Source organism: Dromiciops gliroides, chromosome 4 (assembly GCF_019393635.1).
Source record: "Dromiciops gliroides isolate mDroGli1 chromosome 4, mDroGli1.pri, whole genome shotgun sequence".
Taxonomy (NCBI): Eukaryota; Metazoa; Chordata; class Mammalia; order Microbiotheria; family Microbiotheriidae; genus Dromiciops; species Dromiciops gliroides.
Genome location: NC_057864.1, coordinates 443,944,059 through 443,960,768, shown reverse-complemented (window position 1 = coordinate 443,960,768; position 16,710 = coordinate 443,944,059). Strand labels below are relative to the sequence as shown.

Genomic DNA, 16,710 nt, shown 5'->3' with positions numbered 1-16,710 from the left:
AACTCCTTCAGCCACCTTCTCCTCCCAAATCTTTCACAGTTTTTGAAGCAAGAAGAAATGGCTTTAATCTCTCTTATCTTTAGTGTCTTCCCTCTCTTGATTATATCCAATTTATCCTTTAAATAGCTTGTTTGCACACAGGTAAATATGTAATGTCTTCTCCATTAGACTATAAATTTCTTCTTGTCTTGCCATTGGACTTCAATGACTCTGGAAGAGGGAGTGAAGCTGAGGACTTTGTGCAGCTCTGCCTCACTTCGATCCAAGTCACTTACAAGTCAAGACATCACCTTCCTGATGTCATTGGTCCTCTTTGAGAATGAAGGACAAACAACAACAGGAGTAGCAGCAGCAGTAGTATTTAAAGCTAAATTCAGCTTGATCTTTGTTATTAGTGTTTTCTTCCTTCCCAAATTATATATTTATCAAACCATGTGAATGTTATAAGCACCTCATTGAATTCAAATTATTTATTTATTTATTTATTTTGGTGAGGCAATTGGGGTTAAGTGACTTGCCCAAGGTCACACAGCTAGCAAGTGTCAAGTATCTGAGGCTGGATTTGAACTCAGGTCCTCCTGACTCCAGGGCCGATGCTCTATCTACTGCATCACCTAGCTGCCCCACCTCATTGAATTTAAGTTCCTAGAGGTCAGCAATTGGTATTCTTTTTATTTTTTTTTTTAAATCCTTTGTTTCCCTAGCTGGAGCATGGTGCTGGCCACAGAGTATTCACTCAAGAAATGCTTACTAGTGAGTTGTCCACAGTCACATGAGTACTAAAGGGCAACACTGAGGTTTGAACTCAGGTATTCCAACTCCAAATGCATTGTTTTTTTCCATGCTAAGTTTTCTACTCTTCTATCTACACTGGACGCCGCCCACCAATGAGGCAGTTTCCAGCACAAAAAGTGTCTCTTGTCACCTTTACTAACCATAGCAACTGTGCACAAACCATGCTCTCAGTCACTGCTGCAAAGCGCTAAAGCCCCTGAATTCTTGGAAAAGGAAAGAACCCACCCTCCGGGAACCCCAAGCCCCGCTTCCTTCCCTGCATTGCACCTCACTGGAGCCATGTTCCATCTGTCATCTGCTTTCCTCACATCACCATCCAAACATAACAGCTCCTGTCCGAAACTCCATATGGGAGCTGGAACAGCAGACACAGACAACTGCAATGAGCTATGTATGTGTCAGGGAAAATAAAGACTGCAAACTCAGGGCTAAGCAGAGGCAGGGGAAATAGAGGCAAGCTGTCCTGGCTACGGCTGCTACCTTTCTCTCTGGAAGCAGGCTCGTCTCACTTTAGCCTACTGTCTATACACATTCTACAGACTGGCACACACTTTCTGACGTGTTTTAACAGTCTGTAAAATTTCCAATTTTTAAAAGACATCATTTCCACTGAGGATATTTAGAGAAACACGGAATCCACATCCTTCCTTTTCAATGAGTTGTCTATCTTGGAACCTCTCCTTGTCTCACTTTCTCGGTGATCTCATCAGCTCCCATGGGCTCAACTATCATCACTGTGCAAATGACTCCCAAATCTGAACATATTCTTCTGCCTCCCTCCTGAACTCCAGGTCTGTATCCTTCATTGGCTACTGGACACCTCTTTTATAGGCACCTCCAATTTAGGGTGTGCAAAACAGAACCGTTCCCCAAACTCACCCCTTCTTCCGAGATGCTCCAACTGTGGAGGGACCGCAATCTTTCAGGTCACCCAGGTTCCGGGCCCTGGGATCCCGCCCAACTCCTCCCTCTCCCTAATTACCCATATTTGATAAGTTGCCAAGTCTCATCAAGTCTCTCTCATGACATCTCTTACATCATTTTCCTTTTCTCCATTCACCTGGTCACCCCCCAATTCAGGCCCGCACTACCTCTCACATGAAATACTGCAAAAGTATAAAAAATGCACTCCTGCCTCGCGTCTTTTCCCTCTCCAATCTAACTATGGCACAGGTTTGACTAGGTGGCTCCGTATTACCTGTAGAAAAAACAAACTCCTGTGTGTAGCTTATAAAGCCCCTCCCAATCTGCCTCCAGTCTTCCTTTCCAAATCTATGAGATATTACTCCCCACTCCGCCTGCCCCAAGCCAGTGTCCTTTCCATTATGCCACACTAAATCCCTAGCTTTCTTCAAAGTCCAGCCCAACCGCCTTGTACCTGAAACCTTTTCTGATCCTTCCTTTCCCCCAATTGGCAAGTGGTCCCTAACTACCTTATACTTAGTTTGTATTTACTTATGTGTATGTATATACACACATATACATAATACATATACACACATACACATGTACATATACACATATGTACATACATAGACACACATACATATACAAACACATATACATGTTTCCCTAAATAAAAGGATGGAAGGCTCCCTGAAGGGCACAGGCTGTTTCCTCTTCTGCTTTTGTTTTTAGTCTTTGTAGCTCCACAGTTAAGCCTAGTACAGATTACACATGACTAATGATCAACTGATGGAAGGGATTTTAGAGATATACCATCTAATCCAATCCCTCCATTTTATAAGAAGCAACAGACACACTCATTTAGGTTTTTTTTTTTTGTGGGTTTTTTTGGTTTTGGGGTGTTTTTTTTGCAGGGCAATGAGGGTTAAGTGACTTGCCCAGGGTCACACAACTACTAAGTGTCAAGTATCGGAGATCAGATTTAAACTCAGGTCCTCCTGAATCCAGGGCCGCCTAGCTGCCCCAGACACACTCATTTAGAAGAACATCAGAGCCTTTCAAATCACTACAAGCAAAAACAGCCTAAGAACCTTACAAAAAAATCAAGTGGGGCGTCACTTCATCTTGCCATAGACTTTCCAAGGAAATTTAGCTTTATAATTCCAGTGTAAAATTTAGCTTTGTAATTCCAGACTTGCTACATGATGTCCTGATAAGGAAGTTTCCCTTTATCATAGACTCTTTTCTAATTGTGTCATTTCAGGTCTCCATGGTACAACAGACAGTGCTGGACTTAGAGGTAGGAAAACTTGGGTTCTATAAATGCCACCTGATACTTAACTCTGTGACAAGTGGCAAGCCAATTGACCACGCTCAGCCTCAATTGCCTCATTTGTAAAATGGGAATAATTATGTTCTAGCACCTACATGGCACTGTGATCTGACTTTATTTGTGTATAAAGTATTTTATAATTGTGTTCATATAATTCCTTGGTTTGTCTTGGCAGGTAGACCCCCAAGTATTTTATATTGTCTACAGTTATTTTAAATGGAGTTGCTCTAAAATTTATTGTGAGGTCTGAAGATGATTAATTTATGTAAATTTCTCTCTGCACACATTCTTTTTGTTTTGTTTTGTTTTTGCAGGGCAGTGAGGGTTAAGTGACTTGCCCAGGGTCACACAGCTAGTGTCAAGTGTCTGAGGCTGGATTTGAATTCAGGTCCTTCTGAATCCAATGCCAGTGCTTTATCCACTGCGCCACCCAGCTGCCCGCTCTGCACACTTTCAAATGCCAAACAAATGTCAATTACTCTTATCAGCTGATTGGAAAGAGCAAAGTTAGGGGATTTGGAAGGCCTAGGTTCTTAAGTCTGTGGTCCTAGCTAAATCATTTTTCTATGTGTATAAAACTGGGGTACTACCTCTTCACAACATTATGAGGATGAAATAAGAAAATGTTTGTGAAAGTTGTCTGAAAAGAAACGGGAGCTGGAGAGAAGAATTAGAGATGGGAATTCTGACTAGCCCTTCCTCCCTGCCCACACTCACTATTCACTTGTAACTGGAGGGGGAGCTCACCATCACCACCTCCCCCTAATCCTGGCTGGTGCTGTCACCATTCTACCCACAAATGACTTTGTAAGTGCCAAATCTAATAGTCTCTTCTCAGGCCATGTCTTCTCTGATCTTTCTACAGCCTTTGACATGGCTGTGACTTTGACATGGTGTTGACCACACCCCTTCTGGTTGGTCTTGCCTCCTTGGGTTTCCCTATTTCTTTCATGGGTCTTTGTCAATCTTCCTCTTCCTACCCTCTAAGTTTGAGTATATTTCAATTCAATGTGCATTTATTGAGTAGCTATATGCTAGACTATGTTAGGTAATGATACAAAGACAACTATAGGACAGTCCCTGACTTTGAACTGGAACCTAAGGAAGTTGGCCTTCTAGGATCCCCAAAATGCAACTATGAATGGGGAGTTGTAGAGTCCTCAGATGGGGTACCATATTTATTTTGTGTGTCATTTGAAATTATATGGGGGTGCCTATCTCTGTTCCAAATTTTAGGGAACTTATCCAGGCTTTTTAATATATTGCTACTTATAAATTAGAGACTATAGAACCAGTCTTTGGCATTAAGCATTTATTAAAGCATATTAAATGCTAGTAAAGAGAGAGAGCACGTGGCTCCTAAAGTTCAGAAGCCCTCCATACCTAGGATAGAGAGTGAGAGCCAGAGAGCAGCGTGGGAGAAAGAAGAGAGTGCCAAGAGAGTGAGACCCCCCCCTCCAAGGGCTTTTATCCTCTCACAGGGAGAAGTGGGTCGTTGCACCTTGACCCAAGCTAAATGTCCAGTGACATTCAAGTCCATTGACTGGCATGACGAGGGTGGTCTAAGCGAGTTAACTCCCTTTGGGTAGTCAGGAAGGTCAATCTACATTTCCTTTGCAATTCTACTGACTCTGGCTGGCCTTAAAAAAAGTCAGGCAAGGGGCAGCCAGGTGGCGCAGTGGATAGAGCACCGGCCCTGGAGTCAGGAGTACTTGAGTTCAAATCTGGCTTCAGACGCTTGACACTTACTAGCTGTGTGACCCTGGGCAAGTCACTGAACCCCGATTGTCTCACAAAAAACAAACGAAAAACCAACCAAACAAAAAAAAGTCAGGCAAGTCTCCCTTGAGTGGGAGGCCCTCTGAGTCCCTCCAAAACCCATTATTTTCTCACATTTGCATATAGTTATCCCTTCCCCATCACAGTTTCAATATATCATGGGTCAGCATTAGAAATGAAATGGGAATTTGAGGGGAGTTTGTGGAAGCTGCAGATGACACTCAAAGGCCAGCAGATGACACAGAAAAAAGTTTAGAAACTTGGAAATGCATAAAATATATGTGTAGTAGTATATAATATCAGCATATGTTATCTTTTAATACCATAATAATACAGACCTATTCCCTGATATGGGGGGCTAAAAATTTTATGCAGATGTTCCAGATTGCAGGGCTGCTGCACCCATAACCCCTGTGATGTGGAAGGGATAACTACACTTATCTGAATATGTATTTTCTTCAGAGAAGAAGAGTAGGAAGGGACTGGACCCAGTGGTTCTGCATGCCTGATATCAGTGCACGAACCACGCAATCTGTTCATTTGTCTTCAGTAGTTAACCAATCAGGTCAAAGTAATGATATTAACTGCATCCCACAGCAGAGGCAGTAGATAGAAAGAAGAATAAAGTGAGTGAGTTTATTAAGCACCTACTATGTGCCAAGCATCATGTTATTTATTTCCTGGGAATACAAATTACAAGCAAGGATATGATGGGAAGACAGCCAGAAGTAGCATGGAGCCTTAGGTCCAAACACAGCACCCAGATCCACTGGTGGATCTGGGGGAGCCAGGGCAGGAGTCCAGGTTTCCAGTGGGTAGAAACGATCAGAATCCAGGTACAAAAGCCGATACCCACAAACCTGGAGCATACTCTTATCACAAATGTACTCAGCAGTTGTGGGAAGAGTGGGCAGGCAGAATGCAAAGAGTACACTGGTAGGAAACACTCATGGCCCAGTCATCTCTTATCCCAGTCCTGCAGGGTCCAAACTGCCTTCCCTTTCTTTCAGTCTTCTTACGTGGCTCTCCTGGACACAGCCCCTCCACCAGTAGCTCTGCAGGGTCCAGGGCCTGTCCTACACAGCTAAGCTGCTAATGTCCAGTAATAACTCTCTGGACTCAGGAAGATCCTCCTGTCTAATGTCCTTGACTGACTTTTCCCTTCTGGGTATGGACAAGGAGCTAAGCTAGCACATGCTGTGGCCACAGTTATAGGGATTGGGATGTGGGAGAAATTCCAACCTCCCCAGAAGAGAGAGAGAATTTACTCTCAAAGACTGGGTTCTTCTTCCATAACTTCTGCTACCAAAGTTTACTCTCCTTGGAGCTGTCTGCTGCTTTCACTCACTCATAAGAACAGGGGCTGCTCTTAACCTGTCGTCTGAGAACGTGTTTTAAAATACTTTTATAACTGTATTTCAAAATAGTTGCTTCTTTTGCAATCCTATGTACTGGGTTTTGGTGTATTTTAAAACATTCTGAGAAGGGGTCCATGCAGGGGTGTGCTGAAGCCAGCTCAAACCTGCTCGAGCCAATTGTTAAATTCTCAGTGTAAGCATTTACATAGTGGAAAATGGCAAAAACATCAAATCAGAGCTTGATTTACTATATTGTTGGTTGATTGTATAGGCTTAAGAAAGTGATGAAGAAAATGTTAATAATGCAGATTAAACTTAAAAGCGTGTCCAGTGCTCATTTTCTTTTTTGAAAGCCAGTTGTTAAATGTTACTAGTGCATGCTTGGATGTATAACATACAAAAAGGTTTAAAATCTCCGCTCTTGTTTTATAGAGACTGCCAGGTAATTGACTAATCCTGGCCAGCCAAGTTCAAATTCCATTAAATTGGACTAAAGAACACGTTCACCCTTGTAAAAGGATAACCAAGTAGAGACATTGTTCGCACTGCTTTGGGACCCTAACAGCAACTTGTCTGTTATCCATCCATTAGATTCCCTGATCGCATCAGTTTAAATGGGCCTTAACTCTATCATAGAATCCTACTTTGTTTGACTTGCTACCCCCTTAAACTTTCCAAACCAAAGTAGTCCTTCCTGGCCATCTCTCTCCAACTGTATGGTTTTCACCTTTTAAAATGCAATCTCCTAGAGGGCAAGGGTCATCTTTGAGTTTGCATTTGTATTCCTAGTATTTGGGGCAGCTAGAGCTCCAGGCTTGGTGTCAGGAAGACTCATCTTCAGGAGTTCAATTCCAGCCTAGCTGTGTGACCCAGGGCAAGTCATTTAACATGTTTGCCTCAGTTTCCTCATGTGTAAAAATGAGCTGGAGAAGGAAATCATTCCAGTGACTTTGCCAAGAAAACCCCAAATGGCATCATGAAGAGTAAGACATGACTGAAATGACTGAAAATTTACAATACTTAGGAATGTTTGGCAGAGTACACTTCTAAAGAAAGCCTGTCTGTCCTTCCTTCCTTCCTTCTCTCCCTCCTTCTCTCCCTCCCTTCCTTCCTTCCTTCCTTTCTCCCTATCTCCCTTCCTTCCTTCCTTCCTTCCTTCCTTTCTTCCTTCCTTTCCTTCATTCCCCCTTCCCATCCATTTCCACAATCCACAGAGCTGGCCAGATGGAACAATGGCTAGAACAGAACACTGAGTCTGTAGTCAGGAAGCCCTGAGTCCAAATCCAGCCTGGGACACTTATTAGTGGCGTGATCCTGGGGAAGTCACTTAACCTCTGCCTCAGTTTCCTCAACTATAAAATGAGGATAATAATAGCACCTACCTCACAGGAGTGTTGTGAGGATCAAATGAGATACTCTTTGTAAAGTGCTTAGCACTATGCCCCAGCACATAGTTTACAGCACTTAAAAAAACCCCAAACCAAAAACAAAACAATTGTTCCCTTCTTCTGCTTCCCCTCAGTCAGTCGTGGGACAGCTCAAGTCAGGAGGCCAAGACAACCCACCCAGCTGCTAAGGCAGCTTCCTCTATTAGACCATTGCTAGTCAAAGAATTTATAGGTGCTCCCTTGAAGAAAATGCACAGGAGCCCCACACTGCTAACTAATTAAATCTGACTGTAAATTAAGGAAAAGGAAGGATGGTAAAGACAGCACTAAACCCATAAAATCTCAGGTTAATTTATTTAAAAATAGGCTTGAGAGTCAGGACAACAGGTCAGCTGTACTTAAGCAGGAAATATGCCCCGAAGCTTATCATTGCACTGGTGGCATTTACAAGATAATTTGTTGTACACAGAGGTTTTAACAAAGCTCCCAGAAGCAGGAGGCAGAGATTATCAGGAAATACGATGAAGCAATGAAAGAAAAGGGTTCTGTCCAACCAACAAGAAACAAGCATTTATTAAGCACCTACTATGTTCAAAATACTGTGCCAAGCACTGGAGGTTCAAAGAATAGGAAAAGACAGTGCCTGCCCTCAAGGAGCTCCCAATCTAATACATATACATATACATATACATATACATATACATATACATATACATATACATATACATATACATATACTTTTTGTGGGTGGCAATGAGGGTTAAGTGACTTGCCCAGAGTCACACAACTAGTAAATGTCAAGTGTCTGAGACCGGATTTGAACTCAGGTCTTCCTGAATCCAGGGCCAGTGCTTTATCCACTGTGCCACCTAGCTGCCCCAAATACCCATATATTTTAACAGGATGGGCAGGAGGGCAGGGGAAGGGACATAAACACAGCACCCAGAAGATGGCTTTATGATAGCCCTTAGTATACAATGGGAACAGTTTGATTTTAGAATTATAAAAATGTACGGCTAGAAATAGGTTATAAATAATAGAATTTTAGAGCTAAAGGGACCTTGAGGTCATTTAGACCAATTGACTCCTTTTTTACAGATGGTGATTTGCACTGGTTATGCTTTGCCCTCTTCTCCATGTTGATCTTTTAGTGAAATTATTCAACTCTACCCTGTCTTTAGCTCCAGAGTTCCCTGCCCTTTTATCCTAGTGCCAATCTTGCCCTGGAAACCTCAGCCTTGGATCACCTTCACCATCTGCTGTCTGCTTCTACTCCCGTGCTACCGAACAAAGCCGGAGAATATCACAAAACCCTACTGCCTGGGTCCATGACAAATTTGTTATATAATCTCAACTGGGCCCTCACTGCCGCAAAGCAATCCTTTTGTACCTCCCTAATCGAGTCAATATCCCGTTCATTTCAGAGGTTTTTCCAAATCTTTTCATTACTCCTCAAGTTTCCCATAATGACTCCACCCCACCCCCTCACTGCTAAGAACCTTGCCTCATATATTTCACTGAAAAAATGGAGGTTATTTGCTAAGAACTCCTTCTCCCCTCCTCCTCGTCTCAAATCACTCCTACGCTCTTCCTAATAGCTACTCTCCCATTTCAGTACTTCCTCACATCAAAGAGGCGGCCCTTCTCCTTGCCAAGGAAAACCCCGCCACTTGCACAAATCATCAATCAGTCAATAAATAACAGTTATTGAGCGCCTATATGCCAGGCACAGTGCTAAGCACTGGGCTATCTCGTCCATCCTGACCTTTGCAGCAGATTACTCCCTTTATCATACCCATTCTCCCATCAGTCTCCCCTATTTACCAATTGTTTGTCTAAAAACGTGTCCAAGGTTCTCCTCTTACCTGTCTGTCTACTCCTTCTCAGTCTCTTCTGATGGATCTTCATCCAGGTCCCAACTCATAACTGGCTGTCCTCCAGGGCTCACCTGGGTCCTCTTCTCTTCTCCCTCTATACTATTTCACTTGGTGATCTCATCGTTTCCCACAGATTCACATATCATCTCTATGCTAAAGATTCTCAGATCTTCTAACCTCCTAACCTTGTAACCTCTCTTAACCTCTAGACTTCCATCTCCCAACTGCCTATTGGGCATCTTGAAATGCATGTCCCATAGACATCTTTTTTTTTTTTTTTTTTTTTTGGTGAGGCAATTGGGGTTAAGTGACTTGCCCAGGGTCACACAGCTAGTAAGTGTCAGGTGTCTGAGGCCATACTCCTGACTTCAGGGCTGGTGCTCTATCCACTGCGCCACCTAGCTGCCCCCCCATAGACATCTTAAACTCAAAACATCCAAAAAGAACTCATTATCTTTCTCCTCAAACACTCTCCTTTTCCTAATTACCCTACTACTACTGTTAAGAGCACCACCATTTTCCAAGTCACCCAAGCTTGCAACCTAGGCGTCATCCTTGACTCCTCACTCACTCTCACACCCTATATTCAATCTGTTGCCAAGTCCTTTTGATTTTACCTTTGCTATATCTCTGGTGAAGGCCTTCAGCACCTCAAGCCTGCTGGTTAGACTACCTGCCACATGTCTCTCCCCACTCAAGTCTATCTCCCACCCAGCCACCCAGATGATTATCCTAAAGCACAAGTCTGATCTTGCCACTCATTCCTTGCCTACTCAAAAAACTCCAGTGGCTCCCTATTACCTCTCAAATATAAAATCCTTTGGTGCTCAAAGACCTTCATAACCTTCCCCTCCCCCGACCTTTCCAGACTTCTTATACCTTAACTTCCCTCCATGTACTCTGTGATCCAGTGACATTGGGCTCCTTGATCGAGATATTCCATCATCCAACTCTGGGCATTTTCCCTTTCTGTCCCCCATGCCTGGAATTCTGTCCTTGTTCATCTCTGCCTCCTAACCTTCCTAGCTTGCTTCTAGTGTCAGCTAAGACCTGCCCTTCTACAAGAAGATTCTCCTTAGAGCCAATGCCTTCCCTTTATTTCTAATTGATCCTGTATCTATCTTTTTGGCACAAAGTTGTACATGAGTTATAAGCTCTTTGAGGACAGGGGCTGTCTTTTAGCTTCTTTTGTATCCCCAGGGCTTAGCATGGTGCCTGGCACCTAGTAGGAACTAAATAAATGTTTCCTGATTGCTTAAATCATGGGTGCCCTCCTCCTTTCAAGGATCTCCAAGCATTTCAGGGGATACTTAGGTGGGGGCTACATAGAAGCCTTGTGTTAATCCTTGAACGTTTCAGTTTTTAGACACCTGTATTCACAGTGGTGTTAGGAGGGATATATACCATATATTTGTCTTGGTTAACATTCAGCTGTGGAGCAGCTAGGTAGCACAGTGGATAGAGTTCCATGCCTGGAGTCAGGAAGACTACTCATCTTCCTGAGTTCAAATTTAACCTCATACACCTACTAGCTGTGTAACCCTGGGCAAGTCACCTGACAGGATTTGCCTTAGTTTCCTCATCTGTAAAATGGCAAATGAGCTACAGAAAGAAATGGCAAACTACTCCAGTCTCTTTGCCAAGAAAACCCCCAAAGTGGTCAGGAAGAGTTGGAAGACTGGAAAAATGACTGAACAACAACATCCATTTAGATTCTGGAACCAAAAGGTAAACAACTCAAGAAGGAGATTATTAACTGGAAAGGGTCCGGTGGTTCCTCCTAGGATTTTCCCTAAATTCATATCCCTTTTTATGAAACAGAGTTGAGTACCACTTAAAGGATGTCAGAGGTTCCTAACCTTTGGGGGTCTCAAACCCCTCTGACAGTCTAATAGCTTATAGGTCCCTTCTCTGAATAAAGTTTTTAAATGTGTAAAAGGAAATACACAGGACTACAAAGGAGACCAATTATATTGAAATATGATGATCCAAAACATTTAAAAAAAAAAGAACGAGTTCGGGGCAACTAGATGGCACAGCGGATAGAGCACCGGCCCTGGAGTCAGGAGGACCTGAGTTCAAATCCGGCCTCAGACACTTAACACTTACTGGCTGTGTGACCCTGGGCAAGTCACTTAATCCCAATTGCCTCACTTAAAAAAAAAAAAAGAATGCGTTCATAAATACCAGGTTAAGCAAGTAGAAATCCATAGTGAGGGGGATGATGAATTATGGAAATAATAGTAGGAAAAATAAAACAGTTTTTTATCCATAATAAAAAGATAAAAATATGGTTGAAAAATTGAGGTTCCCTTTGAAACAAAATCATTCTGTTTGGCTAGGTTTTAAAGGGGCCTATCTATCCTTAGGATGAACACACAAAACCATAGACTGAATCTGAAAAGTCAAGCATATCTCACATTTTCTTGTGGATGATTTCCCAGTATAAAAATTTAGAATACTGTAAGTTCTTTTGAGTAGTCTGACTGGCTTTCTTCCCACCCCCCATGTCCCCTTTAATGGGTAATTTAATGTCAAAGAGGAAGAAGCCCTGAGCAAAGTCCAAGCACCATTCATATGGAGGTTCTCCAAATGCTACTAATCACAGATGACTTTGTACAAGCCGTATGGAGCCCCAGGACAGAATGATGCCTCTTTAATGAAATCCATAGAAATGTGAAAGACATTTACCTTTTCCCCATTGCTGTTTTTAACAAAGTAGATGCAAAATACAAATTGCCTAGGCTATGGTATGACAGACATGTTGCTAGGCAAGGATTCTCTCAAATGAATCTGAGTACATACAAATGGTGGTGAGCCTCTCCAAACTCAGATAGGCTCCTTCAAAAGAGGAAGTCTAGTGCTTGGGCCATACTCAAAGGCTTTCCACCAAGCCAGACCCAAGGTCATTGCCATGTCAAAAAAAAAAGCACAGTATCATCGTACAGGGGGAAGAGCACTACATTTGAAATCGGATGACCCCAGATCAAATCCTGCCTCTGCCACTTATTTAGGTGACCTTTGAAGGTCACTTAACTTCTCTGAGCCTCAGTTTCTTCATCTGTAAAATGTGAGAGTTGAACTAGATGACCTCTAAGGTCCCCTTCCAGTTCTAAAGCTACATATACAGTTGCTGCCTATTTATAATGAACTGAGCTAGAATTGAATGGAAGGAGATGAGTGGCGTTGTGTTTGGGAGACTGTTTTCAAAACTCCCAAACTGTGGGATACTACAGAAGGCCAGCTCTTTAATACCAGCATTCCCTCAGTGGGGTTACATGGCTGTGAATCATAGAACGCTGCAATCACAGAACAATCAAAAAATTTAAAATAACCCAAAGGCCAATAAAAAGACCATTAGTGGGCACAAATCAGTGGTAGTAAGAAAGCTACTAATTATTTACACAAGACAAATGACGTAAAAGACTGGCTCCCCCCTGACCTTCAAGTCTTATTTTCCCCACCCACTGTGCCCAAAATCTGATTTCCTTTAACAAAACACAACATTGAAGAGATCTACTGCTAGAAAGGCAGCTAGGTAGCACCAGGCCTGGAATCAGGAAGACCTGAGTTCAAATCCAGCCTCAGATATGGACTAACTGTGTGAACCTGGGCAAGTCACTTAACCCTGTTGGCCTCAATTTTCTCATCTGGAAAATGAGTTGGAAAAAGAAATTGCAAACCACTCCAATCTCTTTGCCAAAAAAAACCCCAAATGGGGTCACCAAGAGTCAGACCTGACTAAAATGACTGAACAACAACTACTACTACTAAAAAAAAAAAGAGTAGGACAAGGGATGGGCAATCCAGGTGGTTCAGAGGTACCTGAGATATTAAAAGAATTAGAAGGCCAATGGTCTTCTACTGGGTAGATGCTCTATGAAGATTTCTAGAAAGGCCCAGCGAAGAATGTAAATGCTGGTCTGTACAGGCTGAACTGTGTAGAGAAAAGAATGTTTGCTTTGGCTCTCTGTTGCTTATTAACCATGGGATCTGAGACAAATCCCTTCACCTTTCTAGGATTCATTTGCCTTATCTGTGAAATGAGGGGGTTAGAAGCATCTTCCTGTACATCTGTGGAAGGAGGACCCACCCCAGTGAAATCCCACATCCATCAAGGTACCAAATGGGAGGATGGTCCTTTAAATCCTTTAAATACACGATTTAAAAAAAAAATGCTGTATTTTGTGGGTTTTCCTCATGTCTTGGAACAAAAATAATCTTTTCTATGGGAATATATCTTCAATTTTATAATTATTTTGCCATTTTGCTGTCATAATAATTGTGATTATTTTACCACTGGCCAGCTAAAAGAATTTGTTTGATGCTAACTTTATAGCCAAAAACATCTGTCTGGTAAACCAAAGAACAACTACAGTTGGGGAGGCGGTGGATACTGTGTAGCTGCACGAACTGGGTACAATGCGTATGGAACTTTTCTAATACTTTTGAGATTAAAGGGACTTTAAGAACCATTCCATCCAACCGATCTTTTTACAGCTAAACAGACTATTTTTTTGTTTCTTTTTGTTCAGTTGTGTTCGACTCTTCGTGACCCTGTCAACCATATTGTCCATGGGATTTTCTTGGCAAAGATATTGAAGTGGTTTGCCATTTCTTTCTCCACTGGATTATGACAGAGGTTAAGTGACTTGCCCAGGGTCACACAGCTAGTAAATGTCTGGAACTAGATTTGAATTCGGGTCTTCCTGACTCCAGGCCCAGCACTCTATACACTGAACTACCTCAATCCTTCAAAAAATAGACTAATACTAGCATTTATATAACACTTAAACATTTGCAAAGTATTTTACATATGTTATCTCATTTGATCCTCACAACAGCCCAGAGAGATTGGTGCTATTATTATCCTCACTTGATAGATAAGGAGACAGAGGCAGACAGAGGTTAAGCAATTTGCCCAGAGTCACATAGCTAGCAAGTGTCTGAGGGTGGATTGGGGGCTCAGTGTTCAGAGACTCTGGGCTTGGAATCAAGAAGACTCTTCTTTCTGAGTTCAAATCTGGCCTCAGACACTTACTAGTTAGATGACCCTGGGTGAGTCACTTAACCTTATTTACCTCAGTTTCCTCATCTGTAAAAGGAGCTGGAGAAGAAATCCCCAAATAGAATTACAAAGACTCGGACAAGACTGAACAACCCCTTGACCATCCATTTAGCTGCTTCGGAGGCTTCAGAAGGTTAATTAATCTTCCTAGTTATGGTGGCAGAAACTTCTAAGTCCCCTGAGGGAGTACTATCTAACACCATGAGATTTTAAAGTTTAATTTTAAAATTTATTTGACAAATATTAAGTACCCATTGTGCCAACACCAGAGGAACTACTTAGATAAGAGATAGCTCTGCTCTCATGGAGGTGTTCACTTTACTGGTAAACTACTTGCAGACCTTATAATATTCATTAAATTTTTTTTTATCTATTCTTTTTTACTCTTCTTTATCACTGATCTACGTGCCCTAATATCAGGATGATGAATCAAGATGAGAGGAAGTGGAAGATGAGAGGGAGAAGAGAGACAGAGAGACTGGGGGGTGGGGGTGGGGAAGAAGTATATGAATGCATATGTCAGCATAGAATTGGGAAGGGAGAATGTGTGGCATGGATCTCCGTGAATTTCGCCAGCCCTATGATCTAGAGGATATGAACAACTCAAGATCTAGGATTGGAAAGGCCATTAGGGATCATAACAGTGAACCTTCTCATTTTAGAGATGAGAAAACTGAAACCCAGTGAGGCAAGAGGCAAAATGATTTCCCTACATCCTTACCAAGAAAACCTGGATTTGAACCCCAGGCTAGACAACAAATTCAAGCCTCCTTCTACCCTACCATAGGGCTCATCTCCCCGGCTTGGTGACAATGTTCAGTAATGCTTACTGAATCTTCAAGTCACTTCTCTGTCACCACTCGTCAACGAATGCTTCTCTGCCATTGGTCACATGGAAAGGAAATGGCAGGCTCCTTCTGCCTCCATTGACCTACAGATTTCAGCTCCCTCCCCAGATGAAATGTCTCTTTAGAGATCATCTAGTCTCAAAGATCCAATCACTCTAATCCCTTTTTCGAACCTTTTATCATTGATGTACATGTATTTGAACAGCTGCAAGTGTTTAGGAATTGGGTTTAGTATTTGGGGTATCTGAAGTATGATTTTTATTCAGGTGTGCCCTCTCCCTCCCCCTCTTCTTCCATGCCTTCCATTTCTTTTGTAGCAAACTCCCTAGGGTGTCTGACACAGTGAAGGCTCAGCATGGTAAGAGTTGATAATGATGACAAGAATTGAAACCGACAGCAGAGAAACATACATGTACCCTTAGTAACACATTCAGGCTAGGGAATAAGAGATCTCTGATAGAGAGTCCATCCCTAGACAGCCAAAGCCACCCTTGGGGGCAGCTGGCCTGCCCCCTTGCCCTCTCACCCGAAATGCAGCCATCCGGAAATGGTGCTTTCACTGGCCTATTTCGATCAGTTTCATTAGAAATTCTAGAGCAATACAGCACTCACAGGGGAAGCCTTTTGACTAACAGGTGGATAAATAAGTCATAAATTCTTCAAAACCATCATCTATCCATCCTTCAATTTCATCTGCTGCCCATAGATACAAATGTGGCCCAGCCAGTCCCTCAGTAATAACAGGTATGGGGGGGGGGTCGGGGCAGGAGTAACACCCCTTGAAAGAACTCTTTATTTTACAATAGAAAAGACTACTGTTAAATTGACTTTTTCTTTAGGAGTCCAGAATTGAAATCTGTCATACTGCTACCATTCCTGTGCTTTCACAGAAGTCCAAATCCACGTAAGGCTAACAGTATACTGGCAGACAAATGATGTCTCCAAATGTGGCACTGGCAAAATTCTTCTTACCCACATTTTACTTCCAAATTAAGAATCAACACCCTGATCCCCCATCATCGTGAGGGAAACACCACCTACATCATTTTCTAATTACATTGAGTGGCACCCCAAATCTGGGAAGGCCATAGACATGGTTTATGTCCAGTGTGTTGTTTCTTTGAACTGTAAAACAAGTTCCCTCCCACAAATCAAAGCCCCAACTATATCACATTGACTTAATTCAACCCTAAAAACTCTAATTAGTGGTTACATAAAATGGCTAATTATGCCTCCCTAGATTCAGACAGTTTCTGCCATCTCACTTAAAGACTCTTAGGAGACATGTAATCAAACAACCCACCCCTTGGAAAGAGAATGTTAATTAGCATTGTTGATTAGTGATACAAGTTATAATA

General features: G+C 42.3%; 1 protein-coding gene across 2 annotated transcripts in view; it reads right to left on the bottom strand.

Moving 5' to 3' along the window:
• The window catches only part of VANGL1 (VANGL planar cell polarity protein 1), a 70,199-nt gene that overhangs the window by 51,805 nt on the left and 1,684 nt on the right, over positions 1-16,710 (bottom strand). The window lies entirely within an intron of this gene.